General features: G+C 37.7%; 1 long non-coding RNA gene across 3 annotated transcripts in view; it reads right to left on the bottom strand.

The window, feature by feature from the left end:
• Positions 1 to 25149, bottom strand: part of LOC122844308 — a 51843-nt gene that overhangs the window by 12182 nt on the left and 14512 nt on the right. For all 3 annotated transcript variants that reach the window (XR_006372860.1, XR_006372862.1, XR_006372861.1), the window contains exon 2: positions 4774 to 4836. This is a non-coding gene — a long non-coding RNA (uncharacterized LOC122844308). The remainder of the gene's footprint in view (positions 1 to 4773; positions 4837 to 25149) is intronic.

Here is a 25149-nt window from a genome sequence, read left to right as displayed (position 1 = left end):
ATAAACCTCCAATCAAAAAAACAGTAAGATGGTTTCATGCAGAGATTTATTTTGGGGGTGTGTGGAAAACACTGAACGCTGTGCGAAACATTTCTTCCAACAGCGCTGTTAGCAGCGCTGCATCAAGAGCCTTGCAGTTTGGCCACAGTGTAACAACAGCCTGATTCCTTTGACAGAACTACAACACAGAGCAATGATTGCACAATTCCCCCTAAAAAATAAAATCGAACATAAAAAGGTAAAAACTGAATGGTAAAATACAGATGTAAAGACAACAAGGTAAATTAAATGTGAAACCTACAAAGGAAAATTTGCACATACTGACGATGTTTTAAAAACCTGAAATTAAAACGTATTTGTGATTTTTTTTTTTTTACAACCCCTTAAATGCAGATTCTTTATAGCAGTTTGTGATCTGATCCTTCATTTCTGGATCATAAATGAATAGAAATCCATTGTTTAAAGTCCAGACAACACAGAACCAGACTACAGTCCTGATTTATTAGGGTGATTTTGCCCTTTGTTCATTTTTTAATTAGTGTACATTTATCTAAGGATTTTGTGAATAACTCAAAAACATCAATAACTTGTTGATTTCTGCTGTTGCAAATGAAAGCATAAAGCTTCATTTAAATAAATCAAATTTCAGACATTTTTCTTTTCTATTTATTCTTATAAATGAATAAGGGAAAAGTCAAACATATTTCCATACTTTTGCTTTTTAATACTAAAGCAGACTTCAAATTTAACATTTTCAGGCTTTCCAAGACTATTTAGAAACAGAGTTAATAACAAGCTAGTTTGGAGCCAAGATGAAAATGATTAAAATGATCTTTTTTCTCTGTCATCCAACCATTATGGCAGTGTAGGCTGGAAGAAAATAGAAACACTGCAGCTATTCAACACACCAAACTAAAGTAGTTCCTATCAATCCCTATAATTTATCTGTTTAACCAAACCATAAATGTGGGCGCAGCTGGACCCAACGGCTTTAAGCCGAGCTGTCGGAGCAGCTGGACAGGGGAGTGCTGAGGCAGCATGATTCGCAGCAGTAAAGCCTCCCTCCACACATCTGGAGGAGCCATTGAGGTCCAGAGGTGAAGAAAGATGAAAAGTAATTGCAGGTCTTAAAATAAACACTGGCAAGGCCCAGCCTGAGTCTCTTTCTGCTCTGCTAAAGATGAGAGATGTTTCCATCTTTGAAATAATCTGTGATGAAATAACGCCACAACATTTGCTTTTGAAGGAAACATTACCTTCCGCACTTTGTGCGTGGTAGTAGCCGCTTGAAGTCGCTTCTGACCGTTTTATTTGTAAGCGAGAAGCCGGATGATGTTTAGGTGACTGAGGAGTCAGAGCTTCCTGACAGGGATGTTGAAAAAATCCTGGATAAAAAGGGCTTCTAGGGTTTCTGGGAATTCACCAGGATCGTATTCCCACACGGAAACCGGTCTAATGACAAAGCCTGGGATGGCAATCTGAGGCTGATTCAGGTTGAAACTGTTGGTATTGCTAGCTGTCATTACTGATGACCCAAAGATCTCTACTTCATTGTGCTCAGTATCTGCACTAATAGGAAACAGAGGGCTATGTTAAGGGGTCTTTGTGTTTGATTTATCCTTTCACTTAGAGTAGGTTTCAACACTAGCCATTAGCAGAATATTGTTGATAAAATCAAGGGCTGAATTTCAACTAACATAAAGCCAAATCAGTTCCAAGTGATCATCAAACAACCACAAAAAAATGATGCAAAGCCATCCACTTGAAACCTGACCTAATTGTTTGAATGACAAAGTTTTAAGCGAGACGGTCCAGTCAGCGGCGGCCCCAGACATGGCGAAAACACCGCCATCCATCAAAGTGAAAATACTCTGTCACAATGATAAAGAACTACAGCAGAAATTACAACCAGCGCTCTCTGCACAGCCTGCATTTCAGATCAAGTCACCCTGAAGAGAAACAATTTCAAGCTGGTCCGCCAGGCCATTTTTCTCCGGCGTGCCGCTTCGGAGTCATTTTACAAGCCGTGGTCGAGATGAAGTCTCAGGCAGCCGTACCGCGTTCACGTCCGCAGTAAACAGAGATGCAAGCTTCAGCCTGAAACCAGATCTCACATCACAAATGGTCATCCTACAGAACTGTGGACAATGCATCACCAGGCGCAGAGGAAACGTAAACAGATGAGGTAGTATCCAGTTTGATCACTGAGGAAAAATTATCAACTGTTCAGGAGGACGCCACAGCCTCATATAAACACCTTACTGGCTAAAACAACATAGCATGTGTAGTGTATATAGTGCATATAGGCTTTTTTTTAATAGATTTTAAAATTGTTATAATTTTAGTTCAATTTTTTTTATCTCACTTTAAAGCTTAAACCCAGGGAATCCACTTTCTTTTTTACTTTCAATACAAAAAACTGAGAAGTTTCTTTTGTTTAAAACAGACTTAAATGAACTGAGTTACAAATTTATTTGAGAAAAACACATTTATTATGCCACTAGCTTCACAAGCTTGGTCAAGCATGTAAACACAACACAATTTTAATTTATTCAGTCAGTGAAGTTAGCAGTGTAATGGCCATTGTAAAATAAATAATAGAGAAACCGAAACTGACTTAAACAAAATGTTGACTACCTTTGTCAAGAATAAACTGCAACAAACCTTCTTCCAAATGGTTCAGAAAGTGCACTTAAGAACTCCAAATATAATGTAAAGTAACTAATAAAGCATGATGTTGCTCAGAGCACAAAGCATAGAATTAGACTGAATAGATCCACTCTTATCATTGGACACATTGTCACCGATATTCAATTTAGAATTTTTCTCAATATCAAGATAGATAAAGATAATAATATCGGATCGGTGCACCTCTATAAAACTGGATCTAATTTGTTCTTAAGTAATGTTTTTATTCTGCATATTTACATGCCAGTGCAACTGATAACATGACAGTATATAAACATGTAAATGAAATATCAATTAAAAGTTTTGAGCATCATGCCGTAGATCACATTTAAAGCTGATCCTTCAACATGAGATGCACAAATGGGAAAACATTCCAGTTTTATTAAACTTTTAAGAGCCACTATTAGATGTTTAAGCGTGTTGATGTCTTACATGTACTCCAAGGAAAGCTAGAAGGTTGTACAGTTAACTCCCAGGGTATCATTCTAAACCATACAACCTACTACCTCAACCCGGATGTACACATTTTCAACAAGGATCCCTCCTCCCTAACTGCAACAAAAACTGATTTGTTTTCTGTTTTATTTTTATTTTTAGCCTCGTCAAATTTCATGCCTAAGCCCAGGGAATGTTCTAGATCAAGTGTCTGCAACCTGCAGATCTGGAACTGAAAGGGGATCTTTTGCTTTGGCCAAAACTAATGAAGAACCAACGGATATTTTCAGAAGCAGATTTTATCAGATTTTAGATTTTTGCATTCAGTTTCCACAACAAAATCACATAAAAATAGATTATTAAAGAAATTAACTTCACTTTTTATTAGGTTAGAAGCTATTTGTATTTTGTCTTTAATTTTCCACAAACATTAACATCACATAGAATAATATGCATCCAAGTTTTATATTTTCCTCTATTGTAAACCCTAAAAGTAGAAATAAAATAGTTTTTTAATGACAAATTTATGTAGATATTTATGAAAAATTATAAGTTGTAACATGTGTAACAGTTGCAGCTCTAAACTGGTCTCATGTAGCCGGACTGAGGGTAAAAATGCGTCTTTGGTTTGAAAAGGTTGCAGACTCTTGATCTGGAACTGGAGATGCACCGAGAACTCTGCTGGAAATCCGGGATCCTTTTTCACCCTGATCCGACCCGATTCACAGACTGGACATCTTTCTGATCAGTGAAAGCGTCACACATAAATGTTACAGAGTTGAGAAGATGACAATACTGTTTGGTGTGGAAGTTGTAAAGTGAGGACTGTTAGCCATTTTCAGCTTCCTTGAGATGTTTACAAAGGAAGTTAGAAGCTATTTAAAAGAAAACTCTCAAAATAATTTCCAAAGAGTGTGAAAGAGATGAAGACTTAAAAGAGATGTATGTGAAACTGAAACTGAAACAAAGATTAATGCTTTATTAATGTTAAGTATGCTAACTCTGCTAATTGCTAATTTGAGTACTAATAATTTAAAATGCAAGCTCTGTTATTTGTTGGTAAATGTTCAAAGAATCCTGTTTTGTAACGTTTGCTCTCTCACACTCTCTGCTCCAAATATAAATAATTAATGACCACTCAAGGTACGAAGGTATTGTGTATGTTGTTATTTTATCTTCTTATAATATCTAAAGAGATACTGTAATCAGAGGTCTCTGAATAGGCAGCTTTCTAAAAACACACGGTGCATCTCCATCTTCTACAAGGTTAAGACAACCAAGAATCGCAGTTTCCACACGTGTTATGGGTCTGTTATGTGAAAGAAAAACAAACAAAAAGTCAAAAGACGATGTTCACACCACAGTGACAAAGACCCACAGAAGCGAGCTTGTGCTGTTAGATTTGCCACAAGATCGGATCTACGGGTTTGTGCCAAATGGTCATGGGCAAAGTATCAACATAACTGGGCAAAAGGCTAGCATACTGATGTGACACCAAACAACGTCATCACAAAAACATCTCTGGCTAGGCGATTTTTTGGCAGCAACTCTTCTCTTTAGTGTTCACACAGTTCTGGAACAATTCCTTAAAAGTCAACGCAAACAATCAAAGTTCATCAAACAGATGGTGAGAAGACTGGGCTGACTTACCCATGAATGTGTACTGGGCAGAGGGAAGGACTTTCTGGTGAGACAAATTGGAAGTTCACCACCCTAAAAGAAAGGGAAAAAAATGTTGTTAGATACCACACAACAGAACACAACCATAGGCCTCTGTTGCTCAATATCTACAGTTTTAATCCTGAACCAAATGCCTGCAGTGGCTGAGAACTCTGAGGAGTGTCATGGTGAAAAACTAAAATATCACATGACGAAATTTGCCGGGAACTGTCCTGGCATCAGATCTACATGGGAAAAAAACATTTAAACACAAATTACAGAACACTCTCGAGTTGCCGTGCCTCGGCTTAGAAACGATGCATTTCTCAGCAGTTAAATATGATGATGCGTACCTCCTCCAAGGCTGAAAAAAAAAAAAAAACGAATCCTGGATTTCCACCCATCTTTAAACCAATCCGAATCCCACTTTTACAGGAATTTCCCCGAAGAAATATCAGACAAAGTCTTCTAACCTCAGAATCTCCTTGGCAGAGTGAATTAATAATAATAATAATAACCAGCATGATGGTGTTGCATGTCATTATTTCCAAAGTAGGCCACAGAAGCGCCACAGTAGTCTTGTTGCTGGCCAAATGCAATGCGGGGAGAGGTTAGCTTGACTTAGCCAAGACCGCAGATAGCAGAGAGGGGAGAGCAGAGCTTGAGAGAGATGCCAGTGTAATCAAGCATGCTACGGTCAGCTAACATTAACTGTGGCGCTGCCAGAGAGCCACAAGCTGCTGAATATTCCTGCAGCCGCAGTGCACCAAAGGAAAGTCTGAAGTGAGATCTCTCTGTTGAAGTTTTCTGTCAGTTTCAACAAAGACACAATCTGAGCCAAAAGCATGAGAGTCACTAACAGTATGGTTCAGCAATGATCTGTCCGCCATTTTCTCTGACGCTAAAGAGAATTAGAGACGACCAAAGAGGATAAAACTCATTTTCTTGCCTCACATTTTAAAGATCTCCCCTTCTCCTTCCCGTGTCTTTCCGTCAGACACCTGCCTGGCAACGCTAAATAACACCGACTGAAAAGATCGCCTGATCTGTTGCCACAGAGCCAAAGCATTCCCACTAAGAGTTCTACTGACACTGGAAAGACACGTTTTGTCTAAATCAACATGTTAGCCCAGCCTGCCCCACTCCCTAAATCTGGCACCTTCTGGGGGAAAGCGGTGCAAAGCGGTGCCATGGCAACCTCTGTCTGCCAGGCTGCCCAGCTAACTGAGTCGGAGAAGTAAGGAGTATTGTGTGGAGCTGGAATGCTCGACACCTTCCAGAGTCAACTCTCTAGGCGTGTTCATTGCTCACAACTTCACTGCAGATGTCACTTTGTTTTTAAAAAACAAGGCAGGATGCACAACAAGATAAATGATAGCTCTCTGTTCCAGCTCCTGATTTAAATATATCAAGTTGAATACAATAAAGCTCACTGCCACAGGCTTTATTACCCACTTTAGCTCAGCCGTATGAGACGTTTTAGCTAACACAAACAGTGAATTGGGTTTTAAATAAGCCATTGAAATACAATAAGTGATGAAAGTGGAAAAAACTAGGTTCTCAACTATGTATTACATTCCTCTTAAATCTCCCCTTCCAAGAAACCCAGGAAGTCTGATTTAACTGAAGCTTCAGTTTAACAACCAGAAAATGGAGGATGATTCTCTTATGAATTACCAGCAGCTCTTTGCTTTTTGTTTCTAGGCAGTTGACTTTATGGATCAGCTGTAACAGTAGTTACTGAGTTACGCTGCCGTGACTTGACAACACAAGATTATATACTGTGGAGGTGAGAATGAAGCTCTCACATTAAAAGAGAAGAATTATGGCAAAGATTATGGCTTTTGTATTGTTGTGTAAAGCTATTTTATGCTTTTAAAATGGCTAAAATCTTTCATATTATTATTCCTACACTTAAGAGTTTTAATAACGAGACGCTAGAGAAAATGTCAGTGACCGGAGTTTAGCATGCAGTTTTGCTTGCTTTGTTTTTAGACCTTTTGTAGCTCACAAGAAAAAAATGTTTAAGATAAAGAAGCACCAACTATCACTTTTATGCACACATTAAAACTAAATTAAAAAGGTGTCTTTTCTATAGTTTACTTTATGTAGCCAAATCAAACTGAAAATATATGAAGATTGTAGATAAATAGCAGTAGAAACCAGGTCTTTGTTTTAAACAAAAGCAATTAAATCGCTATATTTTCATTATTCTTAATATTCTCTGCAACTACTTTGACATAATGGAAATTTAACTCAAGTTTATTGTACTAATTCTTCATAGTTATGTTAAAGGTTGCTACATTTCACAAATTGTCAGTCGTCTTTGTGTCTCATGTTTTGTTTTTGCTTTTTTTGCATTGGAATGTGTCGAGATGCGATATTGACATGTTGCTTATGTTTTGTTAATATTCTGCAAAGTTAAAAACCTTTAAATAAAGTATTGTAAAAAAAAAAAAACTGGCTTATATAAAACACTTTTTTTCTAATTTAATCCAAAAAAGGGTGACTTGAAGTAATGAGCTGACAAGGTGGCTAAAGTGTAAGTAAATTTAGAAGTTTGCTGAAAACTTGAACAATTTAAACAGAACAGTGAGCTAAACTGCTTCCTGCCATTTGCGCTTCAGGATCTGCAGCCGGATTTCATTAAAAGGTCCACAGTTATATAACTAGCTTTAACATAATCTGTGTGTGTGTTACTATGGGTTTCTCACTCACCTAGAGAAGCACCACATAGCAGTTCACACTCGGTGAGCTGAGGTTGGAAACACTGTGTCTGTAGATGTTCAGTCGATTAGGATTCAAACAAACTTTTCACCAGCTGGGATTTACAAACTGGACCGCTCAGATTGACTCTTTCAATAATGTTCCTTATTGAAAGACTCAGCTGGGTCGTTGGCAAGACCTGCTCGTCATGTTCCCAGCATTTTAAACAAATGCTTCACAATAAACCTCATATCTAGCATCATCAGTGTGCGGCTGTGAGTTCAGTCACCAATCTGAGTGTATTACAGCAAAGAACAAGGCTAATTTTCTTGCTAAATTATTATTTCATAATAAATAGATAAATTATTTTCCTTTTTTTGTATTTTTCCATTGCCCAGGTGTCTGTGCACAGATGGTCTAAAACATCCAGTAGCAGGCGGCTTCATTAGGTATGAAACGAACAAAACTACAAAAGTTACCCTCCCTATGTATACTGGTACAGGAAGGGCTTTATTAGTATTATACAATGATTAATGTTAAAGAAAATCATAATAAATATTACACGTCTCAACAGTTTGGGGCGTCATGATTTCCCCCAGAAAGACTTGGGGACATTAACAACTGAATTGATCCACAATAAAAGTAGAAATTTCGCAAAATTTACAGGAAAAGCTACACAGAATTTTGGCCTTTTGGGCTTCCGTCTAGCAGGGCGAGGCTTGAATCAGCTCGGCTCAACTCAAGACAAGAATAAACCAGTTAGCTGTAACTGAAATACTCTCTTAAACATTGACATTCTCCAAAAACCGGAAAAATTGTAAAAAAAAAAAAAAAATATATATATATATATATATATATAAAAAATTAGAAGCTTAGTGCAAAGCTCGGGTCTAGAAAAACTTTTCCAGCACATGGTTGACTGGAGCTGCAAGGATACATGTGATGAATCACATCAGAAACATGGAGAATCCACAAGCTAGCAGGAGCCGGTCACTAATTCCTCAACATTCAAATAAATCAGGAGGAGCGAGGAGAGACCTGATAGAAGGTTTTGTTGCTCTGTGCTGAATCAGACGTTCTTTAAGGGAGAAAAAAAACAACCAACTTATTTTTGGTTAAGCAATGCAAACAGAAGGCTGCAAGAACACAAAACACAAACACACAGATAGTCATGTGCTTTATTGGAGATGTCTGGGACAGATGGAAGAAATAAAAATGAGTTAAAGTCCTGATCACTATGGAAGCGTGAACAAGCTTTTACTGTTTGCAGACATATTTTGGTGTTGCCTTCATCTCCAAAGCATTTTTTAAAAGGGAGATTTTTATGAAATGTGAAAAACATTATATTTTTAGTTTTCCACTTTATGTTTGAGTTTATAAAAACAAGACAGGAATATACTCTACACCTCGTTCAATGTTCTGTTGAACCACAGCAGTTGGTTATATTGATGACAGTAAATGTGGACGTCTGGCTGTGGATCTGCCGAACTGTTTTGGTCCATTTCATAGCTGCACAAATTTTGGGTTAGTAAATGTGGTTAAAATAGAAAAGAGGAAATCAGTAAAATTAAAAATGGAAAAGTGGAATTTGGTAAAAAAAAAAAAAAAAACATAATTTGGAAAATAATTGAGAAAAAACAGAACTGTTTTATTAAACCCTATTTTTCAGTAACTTTTTGAGCTGAATCAAAAGTAGGTGTTTTCATTGAGGACATTAATTAAGTGTGTTCTTCTCTACGGTTTTGATAAACAGAGAAGTGGTACTTCTCTATCAACGCGGCTGTTGAGTTGCCTCCTACTTACTGGTTTTGTAGAAAGACAATAAAAAAAAGTAGATTTTTCAGGTCTTTTTATGCTTTCAAAATAATTTCACAGTAGTAAAAATTGTATCACTTATTAAGTTTCAAATTTAGCATCGTGACAGCCCTAAACTTTGCTAAAAAAATCATGAACGGTGGTAATTTCTAGATGCAGTAAAATAATTTCAAATGTTCATGCCTGCTCAGCTCCGACTGTCTGTAATGTTTTGGTAATCAGCCTGCAGAAAATGGCACAACAGACAACACACAGCCTCTTTGATGCAATCAATTCTTTTATGAACACTTTCTATCATCACCTGTAATTTGAATGGGTTTCGTTACAAGATTAGAGAACAATAATGTAACCACAATATTAGATTTACGTTAATATCACACAAGGCTTTTACTGGTAGTGGCTGGTTAAGGTTGGATTGCCTTAGGAAGAAAATCTTTCTACCATGTTGAATAATAAACTGAACTTCACTGAATTGATTTAGCTGTCGTTCTGACACCCAAACTGTCCACAAACCTCAAAGCAAGATGGTCAGGTTGTGGCCACCTGAGCCCCTCAGCTACTGCAGACGGCATTAAACAGGCTCAAACCAAAGCAGCTCCAGCACATCCCCTCACCAAGAGCCTCATTTCATATCCAGAAAGGCAGGAGGCCTGGGTCAAAGTTCAAATGAGAATTGGGGGGGTAAAGAACTCCCCTTAGGGAGAGCATATACCATGGAGAACCAGACAGAAGTGGAAAAAAACAAAAAAAACAAGACAGACTTCTGGACGGAGCGATCTATAAAATGCAATATATCATTTGTCAGTGGGGGAGGGAGAGGCCAAGGAGGATGAGACAACAAATTAGAAGTGGACAGACATGAAAAGCTGAGGAGAAGTACATCATTATTGAAAATGTGTTTGTATATACCCTAAAGTCTGCCATGTGGATTTTATGTGATAGACTCAAACCAAAATGGTGCATAATGTGAAATGGAAGGAAAATGAGTAACACTCTGAGAAGTACCTATCAAGGCATAAGCAAACCCCCCAACACACCCAGGAATGCTTGAATTTTAACACAAACCAGACCTGGAATAATAACATTTGACTACAGAAAATTAGAATACTATTCAATTTGCTTTACCAGTTTCAGATAAATTAAACAACGGCTGAACATTAAAGTTTAAGATTTAAAAGAACTGCTAAGATTAGTTTGTAAAAGTGCAAAGAAGAACCTAGCCACTTTTCAAAGGCCAAACTGTATAAACAGCTGAAAACTATTTTTCTTTCACCTCACACATAAAATCCCAAAGAAGTTTAAGATCCAACATCACGAAATGCAAAAAAGTTTTGATTTTCACAAGGTACTGTAGTTAAACCACACAAATACATTTGGAAGTTAAATGTCAAAGAAATTAGAGGAAAAGTAAAACCTCCCACTCTTTTCCAAAAAAGAACAAATATATAACGTGACAGATTAAGAGCAAAACACAGGACCCCGTTTTCTCAATCTTTCCCACAATCATGCACTAATTTGGAAAACCTAGAACTCCTTCTTGAGCTATTTTATTCTTCCCATCCAGACCAGAGACATCACTTCTCAAGCCATGACAGGAAAAAAGCCAAGAGTTTAAACCAGACGGAGGTTTAACAACAAAACTAACTAACGCCTAATTACTAAACAAGACATTAATCAAGGTTTCTGCAGGTTTCACTAACTCAAATATAAGACTTTTTAAGGCCATTATGAATTTAACTTAAGACTTACATCATGATGGAAATATATATATATATATATATATATATATATATATATATATATATATATATATATATATATATATATATATATATATATATATATATATTTATGGCAGTAAGCATATATGTTTACATTTACTTACTTTAACAGGGTTTATTAAGTTGTTGGGTATTGTATGCCTGATATCTTGACGGTAGTTCCCAAAAACTTCAGTGCAAGTCCATCTTTTTGGTTTTGGTAGCTCAAATTAGACCTTCAGAATGCAATTCGTATGGTTGGCAACAGTCAGTGTTGAAAATGAACAATGTTCACCCAACTGGCAAAAAAATTTCCACTTAGAACATGGCGAGAAATGAGAAAATACGCAAATCTGCCAAGACAGAATGTAATACCTGTGGTTAGCATATTTAAGACTAACTGACCTTTTTCATATAAATTTAAGACAATTTAAGGCCTTCATTTTAGATAAATAAATGTAAGGTCTTTTTAAGGATGTGTGTACATCCGGTTTATAGAATACATGTAGAAGTCTAAGTTGAAACAGGGAAAGTGACTGTTCTTTTCAAGATGAAACGGTGCAAATTCTGTACAACAAAATGTTTTACCAGCTCAAGGATCATTTTAATATGTCAACACAGACACAGCAGTCATCTGAGGGAAGAACAACAACAGAATTCAAATGCCACGAATCTCAATCTGCATTTCGGGGTTCAGCACACACAGCGCAGTCTGTCTTTAAACAGACCTTTTGTTTATTGTCAGGAGAACCAAGTCGGCTTGTTTAGGATAATAGAAGTATTGTCAGGGAACTGTTAAATTGATGTGATGTTGCTTTAAGAGCCAAACTGCCATGCATGGGCGATGACTTTGCCTGACCCACCTATCTGTTAATGCCGCTGCCTAGCACCAGACTAAACACTGAGATTTCATCACGCCCTATTGGCCACAGATGGCTCCCCTTCAGCCAATCACTGCGCAGGGAGGGATGATGGAGTGTGAGCTTCAGATAATAAGGAGCTGGCAGGGGGGTTGAGAAAAAGAGGTTGTGTAGAGACAACCAAACCAAAAAATAAAAAAATAAAATAAATAAATAAATAAAAATAAAATAACAATAATAATGAGAATAATAATAATAATAAAGAACTAATCTGAAAGAAGAATTTCTGATACCAAAATTGATTAGAAATGCATTTGGGGAAAATATTCCTGCATCTGAACCAAAAGAGGGATTGTAGCAGGGGTTTGAAATGTCAATGCATTATAGTAGGAAAGGAAAAAAAAAAAGGTTTGTAGATTGATTACCCGGCATCTGACCAGGCCACCGTCCTACCCTACTGTAAGCGTCGCTAAAAAGGATCAATAGCTAATGAATTCCAAATGGCAGAGTTTCACAAACATACATCTGTCCTCCACATGGCTGCATCAGGTAGGATCGATGGATATGACATTACACCGAGGCAGAAGAATGCATCTTCTTAATTGAGCTGAGCACTTTTAAATGAATTCAAACAGCAATTATAATGTATTCAGATTTTGTGGCACCTTCATCCAGGAAACTTTTACTCTGCATCCCACTCACATTACAACCTAAGCTTTTGCTGCCACTGAGCTATATCAGGCTGATTAGACAATTTGACTAAAACCAGGGAGAAGTGAAAGGCTCAGAACAGCATTCACACCGTTATCAGATTACAAGTCATCAAGTAAGAAATGAAGAAGTGAAAGAGCAAGACTTTGCTCCCACTAAAAGCAGGATTATCAATCAGGTATTGGCTGGTTGTCAGAAAATCTTTGTTTTGAAAAGCTGCAATTTAAAAATTTTCCATTATACAACTCACATTAGGCTGGCCGTATCGATCTAAATATTGATACCATTGAGAACAGGCTTGGTATTGGATCAGTACTAGAGCGATGAAATTGATACTTTGTTTACTGTTTCTCTCCCATTTGTCCACCGATTTCTCAAATTTCCTCACAGAGTTCATGCCAGCACATATGAAGGAATTTAAAGGTCAAATATCAAGAGCTTACATTTCAATTTAAGAGCAGGATTTTGTGCCTTTGTAATGTTTGCACTCAAAACGTCCGCTTTCTTTCAAATATAATCTGCTGTATGCACAGTTTTATTATTATATATTCAGACAGCTGAAAAATAATCTTATTGGAACTCAAAAATATACACTTATGTAAAAATATATACCTCAAGCCTTAAATGAATATGGCTGATTATTAACCATTTTTTAAAAATAGATATTTGAAAAAATATTTTTATTTAGGGTATGTATTAGAATGTTACTATTATTTTCTATTGTAGCCAGTTAATAAAAAAAAACCCTCTTGTATTTACCTACAATCTTTGCCCTGTATTTTATCATAACTGAATTCAAATCACCAAATTATTCAGTGATAATAATTTTATTTTAAGTATTGGTATCAGCGACGCTAGCCTGTATTTCCTTGGTACCAAACTGATACCAAAATTGCCAGTTCATAAGGCTTAAAGTCCTTCTACAGGCAGGCATGAGAAAGTGATGGCAGTGAATAACTTATATTTTTGTGTCAAAATAAAATTGTAAAAACTACAATTTAAAAAAATATTATAACTGCAATAAACAACATATTATTTTGCAACAGTAGGTTGCTACTTTACTGTTTAAAATAGAAGCAAATAAACTGTGGACGCATATATTAGCTTTATACTTCATGCATGAATATCATAATACCAATGAAAAATTACACAGGGAGAATCTCATGCCAACCCATGTCTGAAATCAACAATATTAGGTTTAAGCTGCTCAACAGAAATTTCATGTCTTCTAATTCCAAACTCTTCAGCAACATGTTTTTGATTTTATAAATGAGGTTGACAACAGAGAGGGGTTCTTGTCAAAAAGAGGCTTTGCCTAGAAAAAAAATATGAATCTGGACTTTAACACTGACAGTTTTATTGTCATTATTGTACTTGAAAAACATTTCAGAACACAACAAAACAAGGCCAACGTCTCCCTGTGTTAGACTAATTTCAGCATTAAGTCTGCACAGACGGAACAACGCTTTCATGTCTGAGTCTCTCAAATCTCTCAGGATTATCAATCCTTTTTTTAATCACTGCAACCCACAGCAGTAATATTATCTAACAAGGGGATCATTCATTGTTCCTTTCTGCTGCATATGATCATACAGACCTCTGTACATTTCAAAGAAACTAAAAAGCCCCACGATGTGCAAATCATTTTTGCCCAGACTGCGTCTTGCTGAGCAGATTGTAATTGACCACGATGAGGATGACTTGCCATTTCGGAGGCTGGATAGACGGTTATTATAACGACACCTTTTCTCTGTGACCCCACCGAATGCCTTCCAAAAGACAATCCTTCAGCACAACCTCTCATTACCAAAGCAATTGTCTGACAATGTGAAGGAGAACACTAGAAATTAGCAAATTAGTGCAGGACTAAGGAGAAATGACTGCTATAATTAGGCCTTTGCAAAACAATCAGACTCAATTACGAGGTAGCAGTCAATAGGCTGAAGCTCACAAGCAAGACGAGATGAATTCAGATATGATGATTTTTAAATGGTTATGGGAGCCGATATGTGGTGGGCTCTTGGTTTGACGTGACAGGGTGTGAAATCTCAACACCTCAAGCTGCGGCCAGTAAGACAGGTGAGCGCCAGGTACATCAGCGAGCTAATAGACCCTGCCGTCAAACGAAAATGAACATTAGTTTGTTTTGTAAGGGATATTCTGAGCGCCGTCTGAGTGCTGCGTGTGCTCAGAACAAAGAGGAGCAGCTGCAACCCAGCAAATTTCAACATAACAACAAAGATGGCAGAAATGAGACAGAAACGTGCATATTTAAATAACTAAGCACAAACGAACACAAGAGATTCTAAAATAAATTCAGTTACAGGAAAGACTCTGAAGTCACTTTTTTGACACAAGTTACATTCAATTCTTTTATTTACATAGACAATATGTTTCTATTTCTAACTGCCTATTTTCGATATAATACCAGTTACTTTTGGTTAGTCATTCAGTATATGTTTTTCTTAAGAGCTTCTTAAAAAGATCGCTATAAGAGACCCAAAGGAAAATATGTTTATTTATGGGCCAAGTATAAAAATTATACTTAGGTCAAATCTTTGACCTTTGGGCTGAAATACTGTTTTAAACTGCAACAAGAGCAGTGCTAAACACATTTTTGTTTAAATTACTGCAAAATGTATGTGATTGTGTGGAAAAATCCCTACATTTTCAGTCAGAAAATATGGCATTTACAAATTTTAAAACAATGTATGAAGATAGAAATGCATTATATTAAACAAAGATAATAAAATAGCAAACAATTTGTGACTAGGACAAAGGCAGCTTGAAATTCTCAGCGTAACAACTTAAAAAATAGCATTGCTTAATATTTAGGTTACTATTTTACAAGAAAAGTAGAAAATCAACAATTTTCTCTACTATTGCTAAAGCATCGTTGATTGTTACAGTTTTAATAAAGTTATCCATAAAATGTATTAGTCAGTTTGACACACAGACTTCAGCAAAAACTCTAACCTGATTCCCACCAAATTTCTCAAAAATATTTAAGAGCTTATTGTGCAGAATCTTGTTCTGTTCTTTATGAAATAAGTACAAAAAGCTGATATTTGCTAGTTTATTAGTTGGTCAACCTGCTCATGTAGCCAGCCAGCTCCTTAACAGACATGCAGCTACTAACTTGCAGGTAAATACAGAGAAAAAGTCTAGACTCTGGGAAAATATCAAGAATTCCATCATTTTAAAATCTTACACACTATGATATCCAGAACTGAACTGTGACCATTTGCTGTCAAGGAAAGGGAAGCAAACATCACATCTACAACTACGCATTGAGAGACTACACTACAACATCCCAACACTCATGTTAAACTGCAGTACAGTGAATAAAATCAGCTAAAGTTCCCATCCATCCTGTGTTGGAAAAAAATCTGTAACTATTAAACTGAAGTAATGCAGAGACAATGAGCCTTTGTAGCCACCAAGCAGCTCTTCAGATTAAAGTTGTGCAGGCTTGTCAGTCATGTGTGATTGCAGGAAAAGCACCCGGGATGGGACAGCGCGGGGATTATAAGGCAGCCTGGTGTTTCCACTGGGGTCTCCCCTGCTGGGCTACATGATCCCAGCTCCCTTTGTCTGCTGTTAACCCGTTAAATCCCGCGGAAGAAGCTATTCACAAATGTGTCACACACCCCGGGGGTGCTTTTTGTGTGGAATAATGATCCTAACGGGGTTACACAGCATTGTCACTGATTCTAATGCACCCATGCACCCCTGCCCCCTCCCCACAAAACACACAGTCAATTGTTTCAGGAAATGTCTGTGGTTCGACTCCATGTCATCTTTTTGTTTTAAGCTCCATCAACATCAGTTATCATTTGCCTCAGAACCTTCCAGGAACTCTTTAATACGTACAAAGTAGACAATGAGAGGATAACCAGAGATGTGAACATTTCTGTGTCGAGCAATTTGATGAGGATTTCTAGTGTCACAAATCAATTCAGAATGAATCTTCTTTTCTAGATTCAAAAGATCTAGAGATTCTGTTTAAATTATGGGATTGGCAAGAGGAAAATACTCTGCAAAGAAATAAAACACTTTTAAAACAATTCTATGAAGTTTCCATACTGAATTAAATTCCATCCGTTTACATTTAAACAAAATTAAATTTAACAGTATTAGGTTAACTTAGCTGCCTGGCTTTATCTTAAATAGAAAAATGTCAAAGAATTATTTTATATATATATATATATATATATATATATATATATATATATATATATATATATATATATATATATATATATATGTATTGTGAGCGGCAAAGATGTGCAACTTTTATGCATTTCAAAATCTATTCGAGTATTTTGAATTGAGTCAGAATTCCCAGAACTAGGAATTAAGATTTTTTTATAGCTTCGTTTTATTTTTCTGCACCTCTCAGTAAAGCAAGTTCTGATTTCATGACAGTGTGAGGATTCTGCACGCCCCTTCTCCTCTTCCCATGTAGTTCTCGCTAATGAAACTGCTTGTATTATAAGCAGAGATACGAAGCATGCACTTGGGGAAACGTTGCGCGCTCACTAAGAGTAAGTGTAATTATACTGCAGTAATGCCCTCCATGATTAATGATGTGGGCCTCTGAAACTAAACCATACGGCCAATGGCAAATTACCACAGCAAAAATAAACCCTGATGTGAACAGGTCAGCGGGGCCGGAGCACAAAACGTCTCTGAGTGTGTATTTATGTACTGTGGAGAAGTGAACGGGGAGCCAGCTCCAGTAACCCAATTAGTGTCCGTCCACTTTCAGAGAGCGGCTCCATCACTGCTAAACAGCTCTGTTAGTCGGACAGAAAATGGGTTTTCGTACTCTGCCAGTATTCAGGCGACATGTTTCCGAGACTCAGAGAAAAGCTTGAAAGTAAAGAATCAGAGGAAATGAAGCTGCAACAAGAATATGAGGAAAACAACGAGGAAAGTTTATGTTATTTAAATTCACAGACTCACTTTTAAAGCTTTTTATTTTGGTACAGTCATCTAATAATCCTGTTCCAAAACTCTTTAGATATCTAAGGACAAAACTAGATTTGATTAGTCCTCCACCCTACTATCTACACAGACACACACACTTCCTGGATGAAGAGAACTTGAGAATCCAAATTGAACTCTTGTGCTTTTTGCTGTCAAACTGCAACAGAGCATTTCAACAGCAAGCACAAATACTTTACTTTACTTTAACATCATGCTTTGATTTCCTGTTGCACAAAGTTACCAGCTGAGGCTCGTCTGTCAGATTAAAAGCAGCTTTTGAAAATAACAACCTTTAAGCAGGTGTTAAGCCCACATTATTTTCTTAAAATACAAACTTTAGATTTTTTTAAAATTATTATTATTATCTTGATGCAGTATTATAATCTTAAATGTTCAGTTTTCATTAGCTGTAAAAGTAAAGAATACTTGTGGGGAATTTTTAGATCAGGATATTCTGGCCGTTACCAATTTCCAGTTTTGTCCGACGTCTGAGCTACCAGATCACTGCAAAAATACTAAATCTTACTAAGTATTTTTTACATACAGTTTCTAGTTTAAATATTGTAGTACACTTGAAATGAGACCAAACTAACTTTCCACTAACATTTTAGCAACATATAGGAACTTATTCCATTATTTCACTTTTAATAAGATATTTTTCATGTTATCAGTGAAATAATCTGCCAGTGGACAAAGTAATTTTTAATCAATATTAAGAAATTGACTTAAAACAAGCTCCTGAAAAATTACTTGTTAGCTTTGTCTTATTTGAAGTTTACTGATATATTTGTTCTAGAAACCAGACAAAAATACTTGAGAAGATTTTATATTTTTGCAGTTTCTAACACTGTTTTCAGTTGCAGTTTCTTTAAAAACAGATTTAAATCCAACAGAAACAAAAGGAATCACATTATATTTTTAGCAGCCATTTCATTTAATCACAAAGGTACACACTGATAGTGGAGGTTTGTTACTGGAGATCATCGATAGTCTAAGTTTTAATTTATTAAATGAAAAGGAACATAACATATTTTTTAGCATATAACCTGCTAATCACTGATCAAATCAGAGATGATCAAAGGAAAAGTAACCGATTCTGATTATAACTGAACTGGTTCATCTTAGAACTTTTTCTCCACAATTCACATGGAAGGAGTGATTGGATAATGTTTCTAGAAGTTTAAACCCAAATGTTTGAATTGTATTGTTGAAGTACTTTTAGATTAAAACAACATGCCACAATTCAAGTTTATAGAAATGGATTAATGAAGCCAAAAGTAATAATATTTAGGGATCTTTAGACCACAATGTGGAATCTCTCTGCATATAGTGATTACAGTCCAAGTTTAAGTGTTATTCTTTTAGTTTTCTAACTGGTCGGGACCAAAGTATTAGTTTCACACCTGTTGGAACACTTTCAAGTGGCGTCCTTGTGGACTCCAACTGCACTCAAACTGAAAAGAGCTAAAGACAACACTTCAGCTCAGGTGATTCATCTCACTTGAAATGCATAATTAATGACCCATTAAATGCACAGCACTTTGTTTCTTACGAGTGTGAAGGTAAAGTGTGCATGCATCTTGGCATCGATCAGATGAAAGCCTGACAAACGGCCCTATTCTTCTCTAATAGGAATAAATCAGAGCACGCACATGGCAGAGTTTCTGAGACAGAGATAATCAAAAGCAGAGACGGCCAAACATCTTGTCTAATGTCTCAACAAAATGGTACCAATTAAGACGACAAAGAAATCTCCAAAAGCCAGAATGAACCCATCCACCCTGTCTCCTTTTTCCACTTACTCACACACACGCCTACACACACACACACACACGCACACCCACGCACACAAACGAGTGATGTTTATTGGTCTTTAAAGGAAAAGAAAAAATACAGGTCTCATTCCATTTTTTTCCTCCTCTCTTGAACTATCAGAGAAGAATGCTGGGACCCTCTTCAAAGCCTTGACACCGCTGCTTTTATTCGCTGTAATTTCTCACTTCTTTCACTGCAGTTTAATCCAGTCACACAGGCTCCCCTGAGCAGGTGAAGTCAGCCAAAGACGTTCCCACGGTCTCCGAGCAAATCCAAACGCCCCGAGCCCTTCCTGAGGGCCGGCCATCTGTCCGCTCTGTGTGGAGTGTGTTTGGGGGTAAAAGCGTCAGCTGCGCCACCAAACTCAACGTTCCAGCACACCCCGCCTTCGTGAAGAAAAAGCCCGAGTCGTCCCCCAGTCGAGCCGGCCTCACACATGCACAGCTTGTGCCCAAACACAAACAAATCAACAAACAAACAGGCGGGCAGACGCGACTTGTCACATTTCAGCGACCCGCAACCCGATCCAGCCTGTTATGGGAACAAAAAGCCACTAAGCGTGAATATACGCTGCAAAAAAAGTAACATCCTGGCACTTTGTTGCTGTTTTACAGTTTTTAGGCTGCCTGGACGGCATCTTCATTAACAACATATCAACCTCTAAACAAAGGAGTTCACCACATAAAACTTGACCTTTGCTCCCTTCAGGAATAATTCATTCATGCTGAATCCTTAAAAACCGAAGCAGAGAAGAAATAAAGTAATAATATAAATGCTCTAAAGTAGCTGCAGTTAGTCGAGTTCAGATTTGAGTTGACCATGTGACGTATTTCTTTCTTCCTTTCTTTCCCCAGCACATGCTGCCTCCCCCAAACACACACACACACACACACACATGCACACCCATGCACACGCACACACATCCCTCCTAAAAGCTGACATGCTTTCTTTTTATTTCCCCCCTCGGTCTAAAAAGGAGCGACCACACCGCCGGTGGACGTGGTCCTCTGCCCGGCCTGGCGCAATTTTAAAAAGCGTGACATTGCCTCTGTGGGAGCATGAGAACGGAGCTTCCTCAATAGTGGGGTCCCCATACCCGGCCCGTAACCATGGAAGCAGATGCCTGCCCTCCCGGCCCTCCTTACCTCCTGTCGATGGCGGGCTGTGAGCTGCTCGGGCGGTGAAAAGAAGCTGCGCCTGCCTTTCTCCTCGCTCTGACCGAACTTGCCCCGCTCCTCAAAAGGAGCCATTGAACAGGTCACCGGTCTAGACTTGTTTGCACGGTCCAGGGAGCAGCCTTGATGTAACCCTTGCTCTCCTCTCTCTCCCTATCTCTCTCTGCCTGCCACACCAGCCGCCCAGCGACTGCAGACTCTGGAGGGGTGGTGGCGAAGGGGTTGGAGCGGTGGTGGAAAGAGGGGATGGAGGGGGGACATTGGAGACGTGGTTTTGAAAAGGAGCCCGTCCGATTTTGCCATTGTGCCTTTTCATTCATCGATCGCATGAATATCGAACCTTCTGTCCCTGCGCGTGTGAAACGGATAGCTTAGCCAGCATTTTTTTATTTCACCCCCCTCTCGGGTCCGTGTCTGGGGGCCCCCCAGAGCTACAATTTCTTTTCACACTGCTTCTAAGAGTCGTTTTTAATTAAAACTAAAACTTCCTGTCTAATAATTCTTGCTAGATTTGATCCTAACGTGACGGGGTAAACGATGCAGGAAACGGCTCATTTTATCTCTCTAAACTCGTGAGCACGTCTTGAAACACATTAGTGCATGTGAGATTTTATTTATAGACGCAATTAAAGTTTAGATTGTTTAAAAAAGAGCTTAAGTGAAACCAAACAAGCAATTAATAGTCCGGAATAATGAATTTGTCTTTAAAACTTGTGAAATAAAAGCAGAATTACTTCATTTAATTACCTCAAAAATACAGCAGCTTTTGAGGTTTGCCCAAAAACTGCTGCATTATTGTAATAATTATGAATTAGCTTTCAATCTAAAATAATAAAATCCATGTTTTTATTTTACTCAGATAAAGAAAAGAGATTCTAACTCTCAATTAGGTTTTTATCTGATTAAATAAAAATGATTGTTCATTAGAGAATTTCACACATAAACACAAATTACTAAAAATTGGCCATTTCAAAGAAAAAAACAAGCATATAAAAATCAATACTATCATAGTTTGTTTAATAGCATGTTTAATCATTTGCTAAGGCTAGACAGAGATTTGATTGAAGGTGTCAAAATATCAATATCGTCCAGCCCGATAGGATGAAAGTTTGTTCTTTGATTTATTTAAATAAAATATGTGATATTTATAAATTTATAGTTTAGTAACTATTCTTCTTCCAATCTTCTTCCTCTTATTGTATTAAAATTACTGAAGAAATATTCAAGTAAATTAATTACAGGTTTTATTTCAGGATCTTGGATTTGGTACTATGATAAATTAATATAATCTTATTTTGTATTTTACTTAAATGATACGGTTAACATATGTTGAAAAGCGGTGAAAAGTTTCAGGCATGTGATTCAGCATGAAATGTAGAACGCTGTAAGGAGGCCCGGCTGCAGCCGCCATGCTTCATGTGACAGGTTGCTATTGGAGGGGGCCGAATCAAAGGGGGAGAAGACGGAGGGGACTGAGGCGGGTGGGGGTACGGGGTGACAAACCGGGGCAGAAAATGAGCAAATTCAAAGGCAGAGGAAGGAAAGCGAAAGGAACCAGTGGAGTAAGAACGACAGGGTATTGTGTTCATACAACAATCAGGGCAGTTCCCATCACGGATAAGAGGTCTGCCCAAAAATATTACTGCCACTAATAACCACTTCCAGACATAAAACTACCAGCCATCAGCAGGGGGTCTGGAACTGGTTAAAAAAAAAAAAAAAAAAAAAAAAAAGGCTTTTTGTGATCATACTTGATGCAGAAAATCATTTGGAGTCATTTTTCAGTTAAGGTGAGCCTAAAATGTAAAATGTCACTGCAAATTTACAGCAGATAATTCAATTCAATATTTCAGTATCTGAATTCTTACAGTTCAAGTAAACCAGATTTCATTTCCCATTCATAAATTCATTTTAGTTTAAACTACCAAAAACAGTGCTAAATGATTGGACACTTATACAAGAAAAATAAAGACATGTTAGTTAGTTAACTTAAATAAACACATTTGTTATTGTTATTATTAATGACCTCATTGGTAAATATAAAAATAGAGAGACAAGCATAGTAATATACCTTTACCTGACATACTTAGGAGACATGCATGTTTAAAAAAAAAAAAAAAGCTTACTTATCTGAGAAGCAATAATGGCAGAAATCAGAAGTGTGTGTGTGTGTGTGTGTGTGTGTGCGTGTGTTGGCGTGTGTGTTTGTGTGGCTGAAGGCAGGAGATGTGAGGATTTTCCTGCTCAAACTTCCTGTCTATGATTACATTTACATTTATCAAATTATTTTATGTAGGATATTTGACTGAATGGAGAATTTCATTGAAATTTTTAAACTGTTTTGAGATTCGTTTCCAGTTTTAAAATGTCACACAAAGGAAAACGGGATGGTTTTTGAAATGTGTCGCGCTCAGATATCAAACCATCCCTGAGTACAGCTGAACAGTGACTCTGCCAGTAAAACTTCACACATTTTTGCTAAACTGGAAGCAACTAAAAAGGCCAGCAGAGCAAGAGTTTCCCCAACAGCTCTGGGTTTGTTTGCACAGCTCAGTGTCTCTGCACCGTACAGAGAAGCGAACAGCAGCCCTGGCAGATGTTGCCCTGGAACATCATCACGCCTGGAAACGGCGGCAGCTAGAAGCCGAGGGCTGCAGCACCACGTCTCCTCGCCTGTGTCAGCAGCACTCACGCGTCATTACGAGGCAGCAAAGCAAAGCGAATACAAAGGAGTTTCGAACGGATGAGAAGCTCCAGCCCTTTACACCGATCCTGTCTGTGCTTTCGGAAAGGAGATCGGGCTGCCAGCAGGCTGTGATTGCGGGCAGAGAGAGAGGACAAAAAGCGTGCGTTCGTCTTCGAGTTATAGCTGCCAGAAATTCAAAATATCATTCAGAGGATGAGGGGAGAGGAAAGCTGCACTGAAAGCGAAACTAATGGATTTCTTTTATGGCTGTAAGGGCGAAAGGCCCCAGCAGACATTAGGCCTTTTGACAGCAATAATTAAAAAAAAAAAGAAAACCAAAACAAGTTTTTACAAGTTTCAAATTAAAATAGTAAAAAAAAAAAGATCTGGAAGCCGCAGAGAGTCCCCTGTGGATTAGGAAGATATCTTTAATCCCTATTAAAGAGAAAACGCAAATCTGGACTTGAACTGACTCAGACACCACTGCTCCTGATCTGTTGTCCTTGTGAGGGCCACAGGGGCCACCGGGGCCTGTCTCCCTCGACCCCCACCCCTCGGGTCAAGCCCACAGGCTGCTGTACAAAGCACAGAGTTCACCATCATTTCCTAAAACCCTGAGTAGTCAGCCACTATATTCCTTTCACCGAATTTGGCTTTGGCGGAATAATTCTCACATTTCAATCGAAACTTTCCATTTATTCCTCTTTTATTCGAAAAAGGTATTAAATAAATTGTTTTAATGATGAACGAGTCTACAAAATCATTTTACATCAAAAGTCTCAACGACAGGATGAGGACAAACTCAGTCCTTGACTCTGCAGCAGATCACAAGCGGTGTGACGCTGTGAGCGGCAGCATGAAAAGCTCCAGGACCTGCTGCGGCGGTGGCTGGGTCTCTGCCCGTTTTTTTTTTTTTAAAGCAGAAACGTAAAGGTGGGCTAGGAACAAAAAAGCCTCTTCAGCATAACCGCGGTTTAAAGTGCTGTTTAATTAAGTGCGGAGCAACAAATCCTCCCCATTCAGCGCTCGGACACTTGTGGGTGCTGGAGTGGAGTGTAACGCCGGTGAAAGGCTCCCGTCATAACACTAGAGGAGTGTCCCCCTTCACTGCCAGCGACACACACTAATTCACCGCTGCCTGTGTGTTAACAAGCCAGTCGTCTGCTGCTCTAAGTCTTTGTGTCTTCAATGAGTCCAAATGGAGAGACAAAACAGAACACACACTCACACACACACACGTCAAGGCCCTCCTCCTGCATGTTGCTCTTTTTATAGTCTGACACGCGTTTAGAAGTTGAGCTGAAGCATAATTTACTTAGTCTACCATTACATTCTGGCTAAATAACTTCTAAGTAAATTAAAATTATCACAATTGCTTTAGCTTGAATTGTAAATTTTACAGATGATTTTTTTGAATGTATTTATTTGTTCATGTAAGAAATGCAATATTTGTGGAAGACAAGTTACAAAATTAACTTAGTTATCTTTATGTATATATATTTTACCTGTTTTGTGCTTAAACGTGTGTCTACATGGACGATTGATTGACTGATGTGTAGTTGTTTATGGTATATTAAATTGATTTTTCAGAGAAGGGCACACTAAGATTTTGTTCTTCTACTCTATGTTCAAAACTTTTGTTTATGTTAACATGTGACACGTTTATTTTAAACTATGAAGTAATTAAATAAACAAATTTTCAGATCAAAACCAACCAAATTTCTCTTAATCAGCTGTGATCAGGTCAAGTACTGAAAATAAGTTACTTTTCCTTTTTATTAAACACCTCAAAATCAAAAATTCCTACCATTTTCTGACTATAAACAAATCAGCCATGTGGACTGTAC

Source organism: Gambusia affinis, linkage group LG15, assembly GCF_019740435.1.
Source record: "Gambusia affinis linkage group LG15, SWU_Gaff_1.0, whole genome shotgun sequence".
Classification (NCBI taxonomy): domain Eukaryota; kingdom Metazoa; phylum Chordata; class Actinopteri; order Cyprinodontiformes; family Poeciliidae; genus Gambusia; species Gambusia affinis.
The sequence above is the reverse complement of the archived record's forward strand: the minus strand, read 5'-3'. Positions and strand labels throughout refer to the sequence as shown.